At 46.3% G+C, this 11,301-nt stretch overlaps 1 long non-coding RNA gene across 1 annotated transcript in view; it reads right to left on the bottom strand.

Annotated features, from left to right (window-relative positions):
• Positions 1–133: 133 nt before the first annotated feature.
• LOC134068213 (uncharacterized) overlaps positions 134–11,301 on the bottom strand; it is a 23,643-nt gene continuing 12,475 nt past the window's right edge. The window contains exons 3-4 of the long non-coding RNA XR_009936618.1: positions 10,448–11,301; positions 134–947 (exon numbers count right to left, since the gene is read on the bottom strand). The exon at positions 10,448–11,301 is cut by the window's right edge and continues 51 nt beyond it. This is a non-coding gene — a long non-coding RNA (uncharacterized LOC134068213). The remainder of the gene's footprint in view (positions 948–10,447) is intronic.

Below are 11,301 nucleotides of genomic sequence, written 5' to 3'. Positions count from 1 at the left end.
TGGCCCACTGCACATCTCCTTCACACACACATACAGTATGTACTCTCTCTCTCTCTCTCTCTCTCTCTCTCTCTCTCTCTAAATAATTACAAAGCATTTTTCCCCACCATATCAAGAAACAATCTGATTCAGATTCCATTTTCGGTCACTTTATTGAAAAAAAATAGCACAGATATACCACTTCAAAAACAGACACATTTTAAATATAGTTCAGTGTGAATGAAGAAAACAATTAAACAATTTTTAAAACATGCAAAGAAAAAGTTAAGACTAAACCAATGATGGCAATAAAATGCTGTAAAATGAGGTGGTGTTTTTCTGTCTTATATAGCCTACCAGGTCTGTAGGTTCACAGCATTTAAAATTGGGGTCAAATGTCTGATTATTTTGGACCCACATTCTAATAACAAGAAGACTAATATGTTGATTCTGGGATATTATATGTTTTGCTATGATATGTTTAAATCAATACACGTTGTGAATTTTTTTGCTTTACTGATTACCTGATGGTTTCTTATTTCATGACAGATGTAGTATATAATTTACTTACCTTTACTTACCCATCTCCCCTTCAGCAGATGATGATCACCTCAGCAACAAACCAGCCAGTTCATATCCAGTACAGGATTTAGATTTAGAGGAAAGTGGAGAAACTGTTCACACCTAGCAGATTCTTTAATGTATCCAGAGACGTTTGAGGCCAATACACAGATTGCCAGGTAGGAGTTCAGTAGGCCTACACAGAGGCGTGTTTTTGTACATGTCTGGACTTCTTCATGTAAGCAGTTGGAATCCACCATTTTTGTTGCAGTGCTGAGATGGTTGTTTGATGGAATTAGTGCATTTTTTCTGTGGTAGTTTGCTGTAAAGCAGGCCCAGGCAGACACCTCTCAGACTGGACATATTCCTCTGGGAATCTCTAGTGCCACCTGCACTCTCTCAGCAACCTGAAATAAACAGGCAAAAACAATCCAAATAAGAAATGTGAATTTTAAAAAATAAATTGGCATATGTGTCACATCTTTACAATTCTCAAGCGGTCCTCTAGTGCTATTATCGAAAAGTACTTCAGAAAATCTTGGAAAGGCTAAATATATTTAATTTTATGTAAGCAACTCATGTAGCTCACAGTGTGATTTCAATCAACAGCACTCGTGCATATCAGGACTTATATTAGAAGTCAGGACAGAATGTGGTCTTAATTGAGAAGGGATTATGAAAGACACTTCTTCTCTATCATTTACATTAAAGAGTATCAAGACAGAAGCATGAAGAGATGCCTTCTGGATGCAGAGGTTTTCACTGGGTCATTTTGTCTGTCAGTGTGTTCAACTTGTCATTTCGTGATGATATGTAAGGGATAACGGCCGACGAGGTGATCATTTTAATTTAAAGAATGGCTGTAGAGAATGTACAGTTTTGGGGACAATAAATCCATGTAGCATTGGGTGTAATGTGGCCAATTCTTTTGTGCAAGTGCAGTCCATTGTAATATTAGGAAATCAGCAATCACAAGTTTTTTTAATGGGTTGTTAAAAAGATAGAACAGAACTGAAACACACACACACACACACACACACACACACACACACACACACACTCAGATGCAGTCTCTCTCTCTCTCTGTCTCTCTCTCTCACACACACACACACTCACACACACACACACACACACACACACACACACACACACACACACACACACAGAGAGAGAGAGAGAGAGAGAGAGAGATAAAGTAAGACCAAAGAGATTATCAATGTGTCTTAAACAGGTTAGCAAACACAGACAGAATAACTTTCTTTCTCTCTTTCTAGCTCTTTTTCTCTTGCAAACATACGCTAGATGCCCAGCGATGACCTCACAGTCTATGTCCAGACATACATGCAAGTGCAAACACACGCACACACACACACACACAGAGAGAGAGAGAGAGAGAGAGAGAGAGAGAGAGAATCTGGGTCCTCTCAGTGACCCCTTGTTCCGGTTGGTGTGAGTGTGCCGGAGAGGAAAGCAAATCCTATGGGACCCTATTAACATCACCTCAGGGACAATAAAGATGCACACACACACACACACACACACACACACATACACACGCACACACACACACACACAGAGCCAGACACGAGGCCAGACACGCTGAGTTTGGCATAAGGTCTATTCTAATATTCATGGCTTGTGTTTGGCAAACGCTGGTACAGCTCTAAGGCTGTGTTGGGTTGTGTGATGACTTGACCACTCACATGCTAACCCAGAACACCAGAACGCCACATTCAGCTTCCTCACTGCCTGATAGCAATGACAATTGTTCAGAAGCAGATATAGCCTACTTCTTTTCATTTGTAAAATGTGACTCTGTTTTCTCCAGATAAATCACATCCTTTTCAGTGTAACAGAGAAACAATTTAGACATTTTGCCATTAGTCATTTTGAAGCCAGACAATTTGTTTCATAAATATATTTTTTTACCTTCATATTGTCTGCCAGATGAAGACTATTATACTTCAAGGCCATTGTCGTTGAACATTAAATTCTACACTCTGCAATGTGTCAAATGTATTGAAGCTTTAACTTCAGAGAGCTTTCCTAGTGTTTTCCAAATGATTTGAAGACCCATAATGTGTGTGTGATTAGGGTGTCTAGGTTTTAACTGTAGAGGTCTCCCTGTCGTAGACAAGACAGCAGGTCAGACACAGCCTATTCACACACTGCTGCAGGCGTGTATCATTAAGATAATGTATTCAGTATTAAGAGGAGGGAGTAGGAGTGTGTCTGGGTTGACTGTGTGTTAGTGTGCGTGTGTGTGTGTGTGTGGGGGGGGGTTGAATTAGTCTGGAAGGGACAGAGGGAGAGACTGGGGGGTAGCTGAGTTTGGGGTGGGGGTTGTTGGGGTGTCTGGATGGGTGAGGAGGGTATGGGGAACGTCTGAGGGTGTCTGAGGACAGGGTAGAGTGTTGAGGAAATCTGGAAGGTTCTCCAGACCAGTGCACTGTTGGATCATAAGAACTAGTGACAGACTGGGGGTTCCCCCATCCACTAGAACATAGACCACACACACCCCAGCAAAGGAAAAGCCGTGAGAAAAGCCCAGGGAAAAAGAAAATTGAATATATTCAATTTGAAATGAAGATATTTTGGCCATGAACGTGAACTTGGTAGGCTACGGCATATTTAGTTAATTTCCAAGTCCAAGCACAGTGCTGGACAGAATGATTAAAACACACACACACACACACACACACACACACACACACACACACACACGCACACACGCACACACACACACACAGACATTTTTATGGGGACAAGTTCTTTCTTTCTGTGTCTTTTTGCCTCAGTGGATATTGTGTCTGTGCAACAAAGCTGTGGGCCTCATTCAGAATACATGTCATTGGATCACACCTTACATGAATTAAGCGATTGTGTGAGAGCTGCAGTGAATGGGTGGCCCCAGACACCAGTGGGCCAATGGCATGAGGCGCAGCCACTGCCGTAGCCAATGGGAGCCAGTGGGAAAGAGCGAAGCGGGGTGAAGGGTCACATGCTGCCTGACAGACAGCCCCCTGTATGGAGGACTCATGTACGGCTCCAAACCCTAAAGCCAACTTAATGTGGACACATTTCCATATAGAGATACATGCATACTGTACAGGAGAAAAAAGTAAGAGTGGCAATAAGGATGAGAGAGAGAGAGAGAGAAAGAGAGAAAGAGAGAGAGAGAGAGAGAGAGAGAGAGAGAGAGAGCCTCCTGAGTTCCTGCTGAGCAGACATTTTAGTGAGAGGCTCCATGCTCCAAAGATACTGTACAAAGACAACCAACCGCAACTGAGACACCTCACTAAGCCGGACGCGCACACACACACACACACACACACACACACACACACACACACACACACACACACACACACACACACACACACACACACACACACACACACACACACACACACACACACACACACACACACACACACACACACACACACTGTTCTATGTGTAGAACAAACAGAGCAGAGATACCCATCGGTGTAGTTTGAAACATTACATTTAACACCACATTTCACAGATGATCTAATTCGGTATCTGGAAATCAGCTTTTGGATTGGATTGCTAACTCATTTATTAAAGATGTTGCATAACTATGAGAGAGAGAGAGAGAGAGAGAGAGAGAGAGAGAGAGAGAGAGAGAGAGATGAGGGCAAAAAGATAGAGAAAACTCCCATAGGAGACTAGAATGAGGACACTCTCTATAATGAGGGCAGTTTATAACTCAGTATCAGGAACCTCTTTCCACATACTCTCTCTTTCCCTATCTATCTCTCCCACACACACACACACACACACACACAGAAATAATCTGAATTTTGTCCTTAGAGAATCAAAGTGTCTTATGTTTACGTAAAATACAATGAAGAGTGTTTTACAACACTAATCTGGCCCTCACTGGCAAATATGTTTGTAATCTACTTCAGCTCAAATGTGTACACACACAAACACAAACACAAATGCTGGGAATCAAATGTAAACACTCTCTTTCTCTCTCTCTCTCTCTCTCTCCCTCTGTGTGTGTGTGTGTGTGTGTGTGTGTGTGTGTGTGTGTGTGCGCACGGATATGTGAATGACAACACAAAAAAGGTTCAAATAAAAAAGTGAGAGAAAGCGAAGAAAAGAGAGAGATGGACAAAGTGACAGGAGGGAGGAGGCTGGACTCAGCGGGGGCCACAGAACTCCAGCTGAGCAGACATTTTGTTGACACGGCAACAGAGTCTCAAGCACCATTCGGACGGACAGTTTCATCTGAGTGGAGGAATGAGGAGGAGAGGAGGGGAGCGTGAGAGACAGAGAAGAAAGAAAAAAAGAGAGAGAGAGAGAGAGAGACCAAGACAGAGTGAGACTCACAAAAGTAGTGCTACTAAGCTTTATTTCAGCATAGGCTGACACGATTAGGCTTGAGAGAGAGAGAGAGAGAGAGAGAGAGAGAGAGAGAGAGAGCGAGTGAGAGAGGTACCATATTCACCATGAGAAGGGGTGGACAAGTCTATTGAAGTGATGTGTGGAGGGGGGGGTGTCTCTTTCTGCTAAGCAAATGAAGCTGAAACAGCACAGTATAAAGGAGTGCACCCCTGTGACGGGGTGTACCTTTTCAGCCATTCTAGCGCATCCTCTCTGGGTGAGGTAATGCGTACGCCTCTTAAAGGGGCTCGAGGAGAGAGGTGCTGCTCCAAACCACACATGCTCCACAACAAAGGAACACAAATCTTTATCCGCTTTTTGTGTCGGGAGAGAAACGATCACCCAGCGCTTCGTTCTCATGATCGGACTCAAACATAACTCATGTTTCAGATTTTCTGTATTTTATCTAAAATAAAGAAAAAGCACCAGTAGTATAAGTGCCAGGAAACAGCTTGACAAAATGAACACTTGTGTCCTTCTCCTCGGCATTAAGAGTGCATACGTCACCTTTAATTAATGGCCATGTTTGTTTTCTGTCGCTATAAAAGTCTGAGAAAAATCAACAAGATGTAGATTTTGCGGATAAGGAGCTCAATCAGTCCTGACTCCTGACAGCTGGAGTTTTAAAATAGCCCATGAAAGGAGCCCAGAGTTGGATTTAAAATAAACCCATGATTGGCCTCCTCTGCTCACTGATGTACAGGAACAAAAGACTACTGGGGAGCGCTACAAAACAACAGCTATTTCTGCTCTGCTATGCGCGCAGGCACCCGTGCACACACACACACACACACACACACACACACACACACACACACACAGAGACACACACACACACACACACACACAAACACAGAAACACTAAAGCTGTTTACCACACAAACAGTCCTAATTTTGTTGCCAGCTGATCTTCTCCAGCTGATTTTCATCAGTGCTGTACAACACAACACAGCAGTCAAACAGAGAGATAATCACTAAAAAAGACAGTTCTCTCTCTCCCTCTCTCTCTCACACACACACACACACACACACACACACACAAACACTGAGATGGAGTCAGAACAAAAAGTGAAGTGTCAATCAGGAAGCCGTCTTCCTTAAGACAAAAAAAGTGTTGGGGTAATGTCATCTTGACACCTCAGCACCACCAGCGCTGCCATGTCCAATAAAGGAGGAGGCCCTACTCTGTGGCAGCCTGCATGGCCCCATCAGACGTGTGGTGTGGGCTGGGTGGGTGAGGGGTGGACTGCAGTCGGCCCTAAACGTCCTCGCTACTCTCTTCCACCCAGACGGCTGCCTGGACTTCAGCACACAATAAGTAGCCACGCAGGTTCATTATCACATGGCAACCACGTATTTGCATTTGTTTCTCAGACAACCAGACCCCCCCCACCCCCCCATCCCTCACCCCTCCTTTGACCTTGACCTCTGGGGTCCTTCTTCACCTGCTGCAGAGGCATTATGAGCCCTTTAGCCGTCTCGCCGCTGCCCGGCTGCAGGGCACATTTTTGGGGTGTTCCCACGCTCCACGACAGAGCACCCCACCCCACCCCCACTCCACCCGTCCCCCACGTCAGCCGGCCCCAGCTGCAGCCTGGGCCGAGTGCTCTGGAGCTGGGGAGTGCTGCTCAAGCTGCAGCCGTGGCGGGCGGCGGGCGGCGGGCGGGACGTTCACACACTGCAGTGAGGGGCCTCTCCTCTCCTCTACTCTCCTCTCCGCCTGCTTTGTGTCTGTGGGTCAGATGGCTGTCTGGGATACCCTGCCATCAGTCAGACCAGCTCTGGGGAGTTCACACGAGTTCACGTTCAAGACAGTCCTGTGTGTGTGTGTGTGTGTGTGTGTGTGTGTGTGTGTGTGTGTGTGTGAGGGGCTGTCTCTTAGTCTCTTAGTATTTGTATATGTACACATGGCTTTGAATGAGGCTATTCAAGGAGGTAGATACACGTTGCAGTAAACTCAGTGAGGTCTATCTGTTGATGTCTTGAAAATTAAAAAAAAAATTCTGTCTAATCAAGGTTGTATATCATGGTTTTTGATAGTATTGTGGTATTGATAGATAGATGATAGATAGATAGACACTTTATTGATTTTATAGAACTACTTTATAAAATGTCATGATTTCATGGCATAGGATTTGATAATAGCAAACATGTTCATTTCCTTCATTTGATTGAATATTTCAACAGCTACAGTATATCACCTAATGTATCACAAAGTTATATAGAGCTCGCTGGTCTGGGGAGGGGGGGGGGGATTGTCTCCATGTCCACAAACTCCATTGTCATATGTGCATGTGATTCAGGTCTCCATCAGAACCCCCCCCCCCCCTCTCCCCCCCGCCCCACTGGTGATTTAAGAGTACACATGTGTGTGTCTAGCCGCTGAACCCTGAACAACTGCATCGCCTTTAAAAAAAAAAAATGTTTTAAAAAAAAGCACGGCGGTTCAGTCATTCACCAATACATCCATGCCCCCCACCCAAACACATACACACACACACACACACACAAATACATCCATCCACTCCTGAACTAACATTGACGATACAGTGTGACTGTTGTCTGTGACAAATGATTCTTAGTTTCCTCAGCGTCTGCTTCTTCTTCCTGCTGAAAAGTGATTGGCTAAGAGTGGCCCATGCCTTGAGCTGATTGGCTGTGTGCCGCCTCCATATTTCCTTTGTGTACAGGAGAGATGCATGGCGAGGTGTCACATAACCAGGCTACTGCTGGGGCACACAGTGGGCACACACGCATGAGAGAGAGGCTGCCCCGCTGTTTGCCTGCGCATAAATCAGAGCGATTCGCTACCCAGCCGTGAATGCTAAATCGCCCGTTGATTACAGTTTTTGGCTCCCACGCTTTTTTGTCTCTCTCCACTATCACTGGTTAGGCTTACGAGTCACCGTGACAATGCATCTGTTTAAAATGATGCATGGACATATGGGGCCACCCCCCCCCCCACACACACACACACTCTCCCCAACTCGTCCAGACAAAATATGCAAATGGCACCCAGCCACACATGGACACATACGCAGCCAGACACAATTCATTGCCTGATATCCCCAGATCCACCCCTCCCGCTCAAACCCACCCAACTTTAATGGCTTCAGTCCTGGACACCCCCCCCCCCCCCCCCCCGACCCATCTCCTGCCCCCCGCATCTTAAGAACCAAAGCGTTCAGTGCTTTTACCTCCTCTTTTTCTCTTACACACACACACACACACACACACACACACACACGCACACACACACACACACACACACACATTTCAATTCCAATGTGTGCTGTGTGCTATTTCACACAGATAGAACCGTATTGCAGCAGATTGATTTCTTTTGACATGGTGGCAAGCATTATTTGGTTATGTTTGCATTTTCCACGTCCAGTATATAGACCATAACGCCAGTTTTGCTGTACCATCTACCATTCAGTAGATACAATCACGTGTAGAACTTCTAAACATGTCCTATTCATACAGCTAAAAGGCAGGTTTTCAAATAAATCATACTGTATATTCTTGTCTTAATTGACTGTTGTGTGCTAAAAAAAACCCTGGAATAGATAGAGATAGATCAGCTGATGGTACACACGTGCACGCACACACACACACGCACGCACACACACACACACACACACACACACACACACACACACACACACACACACACACACACACACACACACACACACACACACACACACACACACACACACACACACACACACACACACACACACACACACACACACACACACACACACACATACAGAGAGAGAGAGGAAGGTAAAGCCATTGTTTGTTTTGTGCTGTTAAATCTTTTAAATTTAGATTTTTGAAAAAAACACAACTGTGTCTGTGGAAAATACACACTGAGCTTACAGAGAGACGATGGAGATTGTGCTGCAGCACAGCAAACATAAACCTGCTTGAGAGGATGTTCATTTCTCCATCATTAACACACTCAAATCCCTCTCCCCATAAAGACTGAGACAAGCTCAGTAACATCTGGGCACACAATGATTATGCCAAATCAACAGCAAATGCAAATGCAAACACCTGTACCCACAACACACCCATACATAGTCTCTCTCTCTCTCGCTCGCTCACACACACACACACACACACACACACACAGAGTTACATGCTATCTGAGCAGGCGAACACACAGATGAACCGGGCACATATGCGCTGAGCTGAAAGCACACAGCAGAAGGATGAGCTATTTATACGCGGACTGCCCCACTTCTGAACACACACATGCAGATGGGGCTCCATCTCTACACACACACATGCAGCTGGGTTTACATGAACAACTGCTGCATTTAACATCTAAGGTCAACATACACGCGTCGCGCACGCATACACACAAACACACAACACACATACACAGACACACACACGCCCGCACACACACACACACACACACACACGCATGCATATGGCACCATTAACTCGACAGGAAAAGCGTCCTCATTACCCCTCCTGCCTTAGACCTGCAGATGCCAGTGAAACACTGTTCCTACTGAGCACTGGACATATAGAGGAGAAAGGAGGGAGAAAGAGGACAGGAAGAGCCACCAAAGAGACTGTCTCCCTTTTTTATCCGCTGCCATGTGATTTGCATGTGGACGCTGTGTCCATGAATGATGCCCCCCGCCCGTCCGCCCCATCTCCAACCACAAACCAGCTAAATCAATGCATATGCAAATGCAATTAGTGCTGATTTGCATGGCGTCAACAGCTGCACAGATGGCAAGCGAACACAGGAGGCGGGACGCCGCCATCTTTTGGAGGGAAACAGGCAGGGATCGCCGGGGCAGCCATTTTAGCAGTTGCCATGGCACTATGTGCCCAACAGCTGCCAAGCACCCGGCTAGTGCTAGCATGCCAGCCCATTAGCTTGAGTTACAAACTAAAGACTCAGTAAAGTACAGAGTCCCTGACAACACCGTGTATCTTATTTGTTTCTGCTCATGTGTACAGTATGTACCACAGAGGAATGCTTGGTTTGACTTGTGGATGGTATTAAGGTATTGGATGTGGTCAGTCTATGGCTATTCTCTCATCAGTGATCATTATTAAACATGGCGCCAAATGCTAGCTGGTGCTCTATTGTCTACTGTCTCACCACTGCAGCTCCGCCCTTCGCACGGGCACAGATGCCCTGTGTTGTGCCGTATTGAGCCCCGAGTGTAGGGGCACAAGCTGTCTCCTGTGTGTCCTCTGTCCTGCCCATACAACATGGCGAGGTACAAAGGACAGATGGCGAATAGCCTCGTAGCATCACTCGGGCTACATCTCATACTGTAACAAAGCAGGTGTCTCAGATGCAAAGTAGTGCTTTTGTTTCATGGAGGAGGTACAGTACATGACAAATGTCCACCCTGCATCTGTCCTGGCGCCGGAGATCGGTTGGGCTTTTCCACTGACCGATGACATGATCTACTGTTACTGTTGTGTGGAGGCGTTGCCCTTTCCTTACCTCAGACTGTAAGAGCTTCTGTCCGTCATCCTGTCCTCCGCCTGGTCAGTATCGAGTGCTCCTCTTGGGCTCTACTCTGGGCAGGCGATGCTCTGGGTGGACTTCTGGACTCTTGGTGATGGTTTGAGGTTTGGCGTGCCTACACACTCACACACGAGTGGTCCGGTACAGCAACTCGCACAAATGGGCTCAACCTCAGTGTGAACTTTAACACTTTGGTGTGCCCACGGGGAGAACTTGAGGAGTTTATTTCTGGAGTGTTGTTCTTGTGTGTTAGTTTCTACTTGCCAGCACACAAAGGCATTTTCAGGAGGCATTATGAATTTTGCAAAATGTGGATGGTTACAGAGCTGATCATAGAAAATGCCTTTGGCGAAGTCTTCAACACTACACAAAGACCGATTTGGGAGTAAGATGTGTGTTCTCAAGTCTCTCTCTGTGTGTGTGCACACTTCTACAGTCTTGTGTGTTGGTGTGTGTGTGTGTGTGTGTGTGTGTGTGTGTGTGTGTGTTTGGCAGCAGCGTGCTCTGGAGGTCTTGGGGTCTTCAGTGCTGGAGGCTACAGTGGAGCAGTGTGGTGGAGGCCTCTCTCTCCGTATTGATCTCTGCTTGCTTCACCGCTCCACATGGGTGGAGAGCTGGGGGGATCCAGCTCCACCTCTGCAGCCCACCGAGGGAGCACCTCGCCTGGCCTCCAATCTGCGCGCGGACCCCGGCGGTGCCGCGGTCGGGCTGGAGGCAGGGAGACGGAGAGCCTCCTGTGGTCCTGGACGAGTAAGCCAAGCTCCAGGTTCCGCCCTGCTCTCAGCCCTCCACCTCTCTGTCTCTCCATCTCTCCATCTCCCTCCTGGTGC

The sequence above is a fragment of the Sardina pilchardus genome, chromosome 2 (genome assembly GCF_963854185.1).
Source record: "Sardina pilchardus chromosome 2, fSarPil1.1, whole genome shotgun sequence".
Taxonomy (NCBI): domain Eukaryota; kingdom Metazoa; phylum Chordata; class Actinopteri; order Clupeiformes; family Clupeidae; genus Sardina; species Sardina pilchardus.
This window is presented reverse-complemented; position numbering and strand designations above follow the sequence as displayed.